Raw genomic sequence first — 11188 nt, forward strand, 5'->3', positions numbered from 1 at the left:
TCTCCTCATCGTCCGACACCTCTTTATACACTTCTTCCACCACGTCAACAATGTCATCATCACCCACAGACTGCAACCGGTGGAAAACCTGGGCATCGGAAAAGTGCTCAGCAGCAACCGGACAAGTGGTTTGTGACTCTGGGAAGGGTCCAGAAAACAGTTCCTCAGAGTATGCTGGTTCAAATGCCAAATTTTCCTGGGAGGGGGCAGACTGGGGGGAAGGAGGCTGAGGTGGAGGAGCTGGAGGAGTGCTGATTTCGGTGACATGGGTGGACTGCGTGGAAGACTGACTGGTGGACAAATGGCTAGAAGCATTGTCCACAATCCACGACATCACCTGTTCGCACTGTTCTGGCCTCAACAGTGCTCTACCACGAGTCCCAGTAACTCGAGACATGAACCTAGGGAGTGTAGCTCTGCGGCGTTCCCCTGCTCCCTCATCAGCAGGTGGTGTCTCACCCCGCCCAGGACCACGGCCTCTGACCCCTGCAGTAGTTGGACGCCCACGTCCCCGCCCTCGTCCTCTACCCCTAGCCCTCGGGTTCAACATTTTCAAAATTAAAGTGTAAACTGTACATTTCTGTTGTGTTTTTTTGTGTTTTTGTTTTGTTTAAGAAAACTATGCTATCCTATTGCTATGGCTAGTTTATAACCTACACTGACAGCACACAACAGGATTTTGTGCTGTGCCAGGTGACTTTTAGTTTTGAAAAAAAAAAAAAAAGAAAAAGCAGACTGTGCCTAATTCAATCAAACCCCTAATAAATTGTCCCACTTAGATGTTTGAGATGGATATGTGTGTCACTAAGAGCTAAATAGAACGTTCCCAAGTCTCCCTGCAAATTTGTCACAATATGGTACTAGCTGCACTACTAGTGCCAGCATGCCCAGCCACAAGCAAATCAACAAAATATATATATATATATATATAATGCTATTGTAGGCCTAAGAAAGCCGGTTGGGTTCTTGTATGCCTAGTTTCTAACCTACACTGACAGCACACAACTGGATTTTAAGTCACTTTAAGTTTTGAAAAAAAAAACCCGTCAGACTGTGCCTAATTCAATCAAACCCCTAATACAGGGGTCCCCAAACTTTTTATGTAGGGGGCCGTTCACTGTCCCCCTCAGACCGTTGGAGGGCCGGACTTAAGTTTAAAAAGAAATAGCGGTACATGTGACCGCATCCGTAATACACTGGGCCCCCCTCAATTATTTATTTAATATACTGCACTCCTACTGAACTATTTTATATATATTGTCCCAATTAATTAATGAATATACTGGGACCTCTCTCCATTAATTATTGAATATGCCTTCCCCCCATTAATTACTAGACAGCCCCTCATAATTAATTATTTCTTACACCACCACCATTAATTATTTCCTATGCTGCCCTTCCACCATTAATTATGTTTTATGCTTCCCCCCATCATTAATTATTTCCTATGCTGCCCCTCATAATTAATTATTTCCTATGCTGCCCCTCATAATTAATTATTTCCTATGCTGCCCCTCATAATTAATTATTTCCTATACTGCCCCTCCACCATTAATTATTTCCTATGCTGCCCCTCAAATTAATTATTTCCTATACTGCCCCTCCACCATTAATGATTTCCTATACTGCCCCTCAAATTAATTATTTCCTATACTGCCCCTCCACCATTAATTATTTCCTATACTGCCCTTCCACCATTAATTATTTCCTATGCTGCCCCTCACCATTAATTATTTCCTATACTGCCCCTCATAATTATTTCCTATGCTGCCCCTCACCATTATTTCCTATGCTGCCCCTCATAATTATTTCCTATACTGCCCCTCATAATTAATTATTCCCTATGCTGCCCCTCACCATTAATTATTTCCTATACTGCCCCCCACCATTAATTATTTCCTATACTGCCCCTCACCATTAATTATTTCCTATACTGCCCCTCATAATTATTCCCTATGTTGCCCCTCAAATTAATTATCTCCTATGCTGCCCCTCATAATTATTTCCTATACTGCCCCTCCACCATTAATTATTTCCTATGCTACCCCTCAAATTAAGTATTTCCTATACTGCCCCTCCACCATTAATTATTAACTATAGTGCCCCTCATAATTATTTCCTATAGTGCCCCTCATAATTATTTCCTATACTGCCCCTCATAATTAATTATTCCCTATGCTGCCCCTCACCATTAATTATTTCCTATACTGCCCCTCACCATTATTTGTTTCCTATACTGCCCCCCACCATTAATTATTTCCTATACTGCCCCTCATAAATATTCCCTATGTTGCCCCTTAAAATAAATTATCTCCTATACTGCCCCTCATAATTATTTCCTATACTGCCCCTCATAATTAATTATTCCCTATGCTGCCCCTCACCATTAATTATTTCCTATACTGCCCCTCATAATTATTTCCTATGCTGCCCCTCTACCATTAATTATTTCCTATGCTGCCCCTCACCACTAATTATTTCCTATACTGCCCCTCATAATTATTTCCTATACTGCCCCTCATAATTATTTCCTATACTGCCCCTCATAATTAATTATTCCCTATGCTGCCCCTCTCCATTAATTATTTCCTATACTGCCCCTCATAATTAATTATTTCCTATACTGCCCCTCCACCATTAATTATTTCCTATACTGCCCCTCCACCATTAATTATTTCCTATGCTGCCCCTCCACCATTAATTATTTCCTATACTGCCCCTCTACCATTAATTATTTCCTATGCTGCCCCCCCCACCATTAATTATTTCCTATACTGCCCCTCATAATTATTTCCTATACTGCCCCTCATAATTATTTCCTATACTGCCCCTCATACTTAATTATTCCCTATGCTGCCCCTCACCATTAATTATTTCCTATACTGCCCCTCATAATTAATTGTTTCCTATACTGCCCCTCCACCATTAATTATTTCCTATACTGCCCCTCCACCATTAATTATTTCCTATGCTGCCCCTCATAATTAATTGTTTCCTATACTGCCCCTCCACCATTAATTATTTCCTATACTGCCCCTCCACCATTAATTATTTCCTATACTGCCCCTCATAATTATTTCCTATGCTGCCCCTCACCATTAATTATTTCCTATACTGCCCCTCACCATTAATTACTTCGTATACTGCCCCTCACCATTAATTATTTCCTATACTGCCCCCCACCATTAATTATTTCCTATGCTGCCCCTCACCATTAATTATTTCCTATACTGCCCCTCACCATTAATTATTTCCTATACTGCCCCTCCACCATTAATTATTTCCTATACTGCCCCTCAAATTAATTATTTCCTATACTGCCCCTCCACCATTAATTATTTCCTATGCTGCCCCTCTACCATTAATTATTTCCTATGCTGCCCCTCACCATTAATTATTTCCTATACTGCCCCTCATAATTATTTCCTATGCTGCCCCTCACCATTATTTCCTATGCTGCCCCTCATAATTATTTCCTATACTGCCCCTCATAATTAATTATTCCCTATGCTGCCCCTCACCATTAATTATTTCCTATACTGCCCCCACCATTAATTATTTCCTATACTGCCCCCCACCATTAATTATTTCCTATACTGCCCCTCATAATTATTCCCTATGTTGCCCCTCAATTTAATTATCTCCTATACTGCCCCTCATAATTAATTATCTCCTATGCTGCCCCTCATAATTATTTCCTATACTGCCCCTCCACCATTAATTATTTCCTATGCTACCCCTCAAATTAAGTATTTCCTATACTGCCCCTCCACCATTAATTATTTCCTATACTGCCCCTCATAATTATTTCCTATAGTGCCCCTCATAATTATTTCCTATACTGCCCCTCATAATTAATTATTCCCTATGCTGCCCCTCACCATTAATTATTTCCTATACTGCCCCTCACCATTATTTGTTTCCTATACTGCCCCCCACCATTAATTATTTCCTATACTGCCCCTCATAAATATTCCCTATGTTGCCCCTTAAAATAAATTATCTCCTATACTGCCCCTCATAATTATTTCCTATACTGCCCCTCATAATTAATTATTCCCTATGCTGCCCCTCACCATTAATTATTTCCTATACTGACCCTCATAATTATTTCCTATACTGCCCCTCTACCATTAATGATTTCCTATGCTGCCCCTCACCACTAATTATTTCCTATACTGCCCCTCATAATTATTTCCTATACTGCCCCTCATAATTATTTCCTATACTGCCCCTCATAATTAATTATTCCCTATGCTGCCATTCACCATTAATTATTTCCTATACTGCCCCTCATAATTAATTATTTCCTATACTGCCCCTCCACCATTAATTATTTCCTATACTGCCCCTCTACCAATAATTATTTCCTATGCTGCCCCCCCACCATTAATTATTTCCTATACTGCCCCTCATAATTATTTCCTATACTGCCCCTCATAATTATTTCCTATACTGCCCCTCATAATTAATTATTCCCTATGCTGCCCCTCACCATTAATTATTTCCTATACTGCCCCTCATAATTAATTATTTCCTATACTGCCCCTCCACCATTAATTATTTCCTATACTGCCCCTCCACCATTAATTATTTCCTATGCTGCCCCTCCACCATTAATTATTTCCTATACTGCCCCTCTACCATTAATTATTTCCTATGCTGCCCCTCACCATTAATTATTTCCTATACTGCCCCTCATAATTATTTCCTATACTGCCCCTCATAATTATTTCCTATACTGCCCCTCATAATTAATTATTCCCTATGCTGCCCCTCACCATTAATTATTTCCTATACTGCCCCCCACCATTAATTATTTCCTATGCTGCCCCTCACCATTAATTATTTCCTATACTGCCCCCCACCATTAATTACTTCCTATACTGCCCCTCACCATTAATTATTTCCTATACTGCCCCCCACCATTAATTATTTCCTATGCTGCCCCTCACCATTAATTATTTCCTATACTGCCCCTCACCATTAATTATTTCCTATGCTGCCCCTCACCATTAATTATTTCCTATACTGCCCCCCACCATTAATTACTTCCTATACTGCCCCTCACCATTAATTATTTCCTATACTGCCCCCCACCATTAATTATTTCCTATGCTGCCCCTCACCATTAATTATTTCCTATACTGCCCCTCACCATTAATTATTTCCTATACTGCCCCTCCACCATTAATTATTTCCTATACTGCCCCTCAAATTAATTATTTCCTATGCTGCCCCTCCACTATTAATTATTTCCTATACTGCCCCTCAAATTAATTATTTCCTATGCTGCCCCTCCACTATTAATTATTTCCTATGCTGCCCCTCTACCATTAATTATTTCCTATGCTGCCCCTCACCATTAATTATTTCCTATACTGCCCTTAATAACTAACTGTTGGCCCCCGCCCACCACAACCTTTTTACTGCCCTTTTTAATAAAAAAAAATAAAAACCCTGTACTCACCACCGTGTCTTCTATCTTCTTGCCGCGTCCGAGAAGGAAGGGGTGCGCGGCCGCGCAACCTAGTTCATGGAGCCATGTGCGCCGGGGTTGTATTCCGGCCACATCGCTCCAGTAATAGTGCTCGAGCGGCCGTTTCCGGCCGCATCGAGCACTATACAGTGACGGGCAGGAGCTTCCTGTCCAGACGGACAGAGGCTCCTGCCCGACTGTCGCAGGCCGGCGCTGCCGCGGCAAACGTCTGGGGCCGGATCGAAACGGACCGCGGGCCGCATGTGGCCCGCGGGCCGTAGTTTGGGGAACCCTGCCCTAATAAAATGTCCCACTTAGGTGTTTGAGATGGATATGTGTGTCACTAAGAGCTAAATAGAACGTTCCCAAGTCTCCCTGCAAATTTGTCACAATATGGTACTAGCTGCACTACTAGTGCCAGCAAGGCTAGCCTCAAGCAAATCAACAAAATATATATATATATATATATATATATATAATGCTATTGTAGGCCTAAGAAAGCCGGTTGGGTACTTGTATGCCTAGTTTCTAACCTACACTGACAGCACACAACTGGATTTTAAGTCACTTTAAGTTTTGAAAAAAAAAAAAAAAAAAAAATCATCAGACTGTGCCTAATTCAATGTAACCCCTAATAAATTGTCCCACTTAGGTGTTTGAGATGGATACGTGTGTCACTAAGAGCTAAATAGAACGTTCCCAAGTCTCCCTGAAAATTCGTCACAATATGGTACTAGCTGCACTAATAGTGCCAGCATGCCCAGCCACAAGCAAACAAAAAAAAATAAAATATAACGCTATTGTAGCCCTAACAAGGGCTGTTGGGTTCTTGTAGACTCACTCCTGCCTAACAGTAAGCTAATATAACACCCTAACGCTATCCCTGCAGCAGCAGCAGCTCTCTCCCTAACGGCATCCAGACAGAGAATGATGCGAGCAGCGCGGGCAGGGGCTAGTCTATTCCAGGGTCACCTGATCAGGCCAGCCAGCCACTGCTATCGACGTGTAAGGGTACCACGTCATGCTGGGTGGAGTGCAGAGTCTCCTGGCTTGTGATTGGCTCTGTTTCTGGCCCCCAAAAAGCAAAACGGCGGGAGATGCTATTTTCTCAAGCTGGCGAAATACTTGTCCGAGCAACGAGCAGTTTCAAGTACGCTAATGCTCGAACGAGCATCAAGCTCGGACGAGTGTGTTCGCTCATCTCTATTGGTAAGTGAATTATATGTACTGTTACCATAGATTTTGCTATACAAGAGTCAAGTCTGCAACCACTAGGCTGCACAAGAGTCAAGTCAGCAACCACTGGGCTGCACAAGAGTCAAGTCAGCAACCAATGGGCTGCACAAGAGTCAAGTCAGCAACCACTGGGCTGCACAAGAGTCAAGTCAGCAACCAATGGGCTGCACAAGAGTCAAGTCAGCAACCAATGGGCTGCACAAGAGTCAAGTCAGCAACCAATGGGCTGCACAAAAGAGTGCGCCCCTAAATAGCCAAGGCAGCACCCCAGCACAATTGTACTACATGTACACAGTTCAAGTATCACTTTAGGCTTGGTAACTAGAGATGAGCGAGCACTAAAATGCTCGGGTGCTCGTTATTCGAGACAAACTTTTCCCGATGCTCGAGTGCTCGTCTCGAATAACGAGCCCCATTGAAGTCAATGGGAGACTCGAGCATTTTTCAAGGGGACCAAGGCTCTGCATAGGGAAGCTTGGCCAAACACCTGGAAACCTCAGAAAAGGATTATGGATCTGGGGAAACACCCGAAAATTCTGCCTCACAAAGCTCGTTTGAAAAGGGGATGATGTGCTGTATATCCTCTTGCGCTCCAGCGTCTGGGGTATGGAGAGCTGAACGCTGCGCATGGAGACATTGGTGGATGCTGTGGAGGATCGTGGAGGCTAAGATGTGGTTTTTGCACGGGAGGTGTTTGGGCCGGGGTCCTGGGCAGGGGGCTGACTACCAGAGGCAGCAGATGACACAGGGGAAGGAGCAGTGGTGTGCCCGGCCGGAGGTGAACGGGCTTGGTGCCATTGAGTGGGGTGTTTAGCATTCATATGCCTGCGCATACTGGTGGTAGTTAAGCTAGTAGTGGTGGAACCCCTGCTGATCCTGGTGTGGCACAGGTTGCACACCACAGTCCGTCGGTCATCCCGTGTTTCTTTAAAGAACCTCCAGACTTCCGAAAATCTAGCCCTCGCCACGGGAGCTTGACTACGTGAAACATTTGGCGCTGATGCACCAGCTCTGGCCCTGCCTCTCCGTCTTGCCCCACCACTGCCTCTTCCAACCTGTTCTCGTCGAGGACTCTCCTCCGTCTCAGAAGCACTGTGTTCACCCGGCCCATCAACCCAGCTTGGGTCTGTCACCTCATCATCCTCCGATCCCTCAGTCTGCTCCCCCTTCAGACTTCCTGCCCTGACAACAACTTCACCACTGTCTGACAACCGTGTCTCCTCATCGTCCGACACCTCTTTATACACTTCTTCCACCACGTCAACAATGTCATCATCACCCACAGACTGCAACCGGTGGAAAACCTGGGCATCGGAAAAGTGCTCAGCAGCAACCGGACAAGTGGTTTGTGACTCTGGGAAGGCTCCAGAAAACAGTTCCTCAGAGTATGCTGGTTCAAATGCCAAATTTTCCTGGGAGGGGGCAGACTGGGGGGAAGGAGGCTGAGGTGGAGGAGCTGGAGGAGTGCTGATTTCGGTGACATGGGTGGACTGCGTGGAAGACTGACTGGTGGACAAATGGCTAGAAGCATTGTCCACAATCCACGACATCACCTGTTCGCACTGTTCTGGCCTCAACAGTGCTCTACCACGAGTCCCAGTAACTCGAGACATGAACCTAGGGAGTGTAGCTCTGCGGCGTTCCCCTGCTCCCTCATCAGCAGGTGGTGTCTCACCCCGCCCAGGACCACGGCCTCTGACCCCTGCAGTAGTTGGACGCCCACGTCCCCGCCCTCGTCCTCTACCCCTAGCCCTCGGGTTCAACATTTTCAAAATTAAAGTGTAAACTGTACATTTCTGTTGTGTTTTTTTGTGTTTTTGTTTTGTTTAAGAAAACTATGCTATCCTATTGCTATGGCTAGTTTATAACCTACACTGACAGCACACAACAGGATTTTGTGCTGTGCCAGGTGACTTTTAGTTTTGAAAAAAAAAAAAAAAGAAAAAGCAGACTGTGCCTAATTCAATCAAACCCCTAATAAATTGTCCCACTTAGATGTTTGAGATGGATATGTGTGTCACTAAGAGCTAAATAGAACGTTCCCAAGTCTCCCTGCAAATTTGTCACAATATGGTACTAGCTGCACTACTAGTGCCAGCATGCCCAGCCACAAGCAAATCAACAAAATATATATATATATATATATATATAATGCTATTGTAGGCCTAAGAAAGCCGGTTGGGTTCTTGTATGCCTAGTTTCTAACCTACACTGACAGCACACAACTGGATTTTAAGTCACTTTAAGTTTTGAAAAAAAAAACCCGTCAGACTGTGCCTAATTCAATCAAACCCCTAATACAGGGGTCCCCAAACTTTTTATGTAGGGGGCCGTTCACTGTCCCCCTCAGACCGTTGGAGGGCCGGACTTAAGTTTAAAAAGAAATAGCGGTACATGTGACCGCATCCGTAATACACTGGGCCCCCCTCAATTATTTATTTAATATACTGCACTCCTACTGAACTATTTTATATATATTGTCCCAATTAATTAATGAATATACTGGGACCTCTCTCCATTAATTATTGAATATGCCTTCCCCCCATTAATTACTAGACAGCCCCTCATAATTAATTATTTCTTACACCACCACCATTAATTATTTCCTATGCTGCCCTTCCACCATTAATTATGTTTTATGCTTCCCCCCATCATTAATTATTTCCTATGCTGCCCCTCATAATTAATTATTTCCTATGCTGCCCCTCATAATTAATTATTTCCTATGCTGCCCCTCATAATTAATTATTTCCTATACTGCCCCTCCACCATTAATTATTTCCTATGCTGCCCCTCAAATTAATTATTTCCTATACTGCCCCTCCACCATTAATGATTTCCTATACTGCCCCTCAAATTAATTATTTCCTATACTGCCCCTCCACCATTAATTATTTCCTATACTGCCCTTCCACCATTAATTATTTCCTATGCTGCCCCTCACCATTAATTATTTCCTATACTGCCCCTCATAATTATTTCCTATGCTGCCCCTCACCATTATTTCCTATGCTGCCCCTCATAATTATTTCCTATACTGCCCCTCATAATTAATTATTCCCTATGCTGCCCCTCACCATTAATTATTTCCTATACTGCCCCCCACCATTAATTATTTCCTATACTGCCCCTCACCATTAATTATTTCCTATACTGCCCCTCATAATTATTCCCTATGTTGCCCCTCAAATTAATTATCTCCTATGCTGCCCCTCATAATTATTTCCTATACTGCCCCTCCACCATTAATTATTTCCTATGCTACCCCTCAAATTAAGTATTTCCTATACTGCCCCTCCACCATTAATTATTAACTATAGTGCCCCTCATAATTATTTCCTATAGTGCCCCTCATAATTATTTCCTATACTGCCCCTCATAATTAATTATTCCCTATGCTGCCCCTCACCATTAATTATTTCCTATACTGCCCCTCACCATTATTTGTTTCCTATACTGCCCCCCACCATTAATTATTTCCTATACTGCCCCTCATAAATATTCCCTATGTTGCCCCTTAAAATAAATTATCTCCTATACTGCCCCTCATAATTATTTCCTATACTGCCCCTCATAATTAATTATTCCCTATGCTGCCCCTCACCATTAATTATTTCCTATACTGCCCCTCATAATTATTTCCTATGCTGCCCCTCTACCATTAATTATTTCCTATGCTGCCCCTCACCACTAATTATTTCCTATACTGCCCCTCATAATTATTTCCTATACTGCCCCTCATAATTATTTCCTATACTGCCCCTCATAATTAATTATTCCCTATGCTGCCCCTCTCCATTAATTATTTCCTATACTGCCCCTCATAATTAATTATTTCCTATACTGCCCCTCCACCATTAATTATTTCCTATACTGCCCCTCCACCATTAATTATTTCCTATGCTGCCCCTCCACCATTAATTATTTCCTATACTGCCCCTCTACCATTAATTATTTCCTATGCTGCCCCCCCCACCATTAATTATTTCCTATACTGCCCCTCATAATTATTTCCTATACTGCCCCTCATAATTATTTCCTATACTGCCCCTCATAATTAATTATTCCCTATGCTGCCCCTCACCATTAATTATTTCCTATACTGCCCCTCATAATTAATTGTTTCCTATACTGCCCCTCCACCATTAATTATTTCCTATACTGCCCCTCCACCATTAATTATTTCCTATGCTGCCCCTCCACCATTAATTATTTCCTATACTGCCCCTCCACCATTAATTATTTCCTATGCTGCCCCTCACCATTAATTATTTCCTATACTGCCCCTCATAATTATTTCCTATACTGCCCCTCATAATTATTTCCTATACTGCCCCTCATAATTAATTATTCCCTATGCTGCCCCTCACCATTAATTATTTCCTATACTGCCCCCCACCATTAATTATTTCCTATGCTGCCCCCCACCATTAATTATTTCCTATACTGCCCCTCACCATTAATTATTTCCTA

The sequence above is a fragment of the Engystomops pustulosus genome, unplaced genomic scaffold, assembly GCF_040894005.1.
Source record: "Engystomops pustulosus unplaced genomic scaffold, aEngPut4.maternal MAT_SCAFFOLD_20, whole genome shotgun sequence".
NCBI lineage: Eukaryota > Metazoa > Chordata > Amphibia > Anura > Leptodactylidae > Engystomops > Engystomops pustulosus.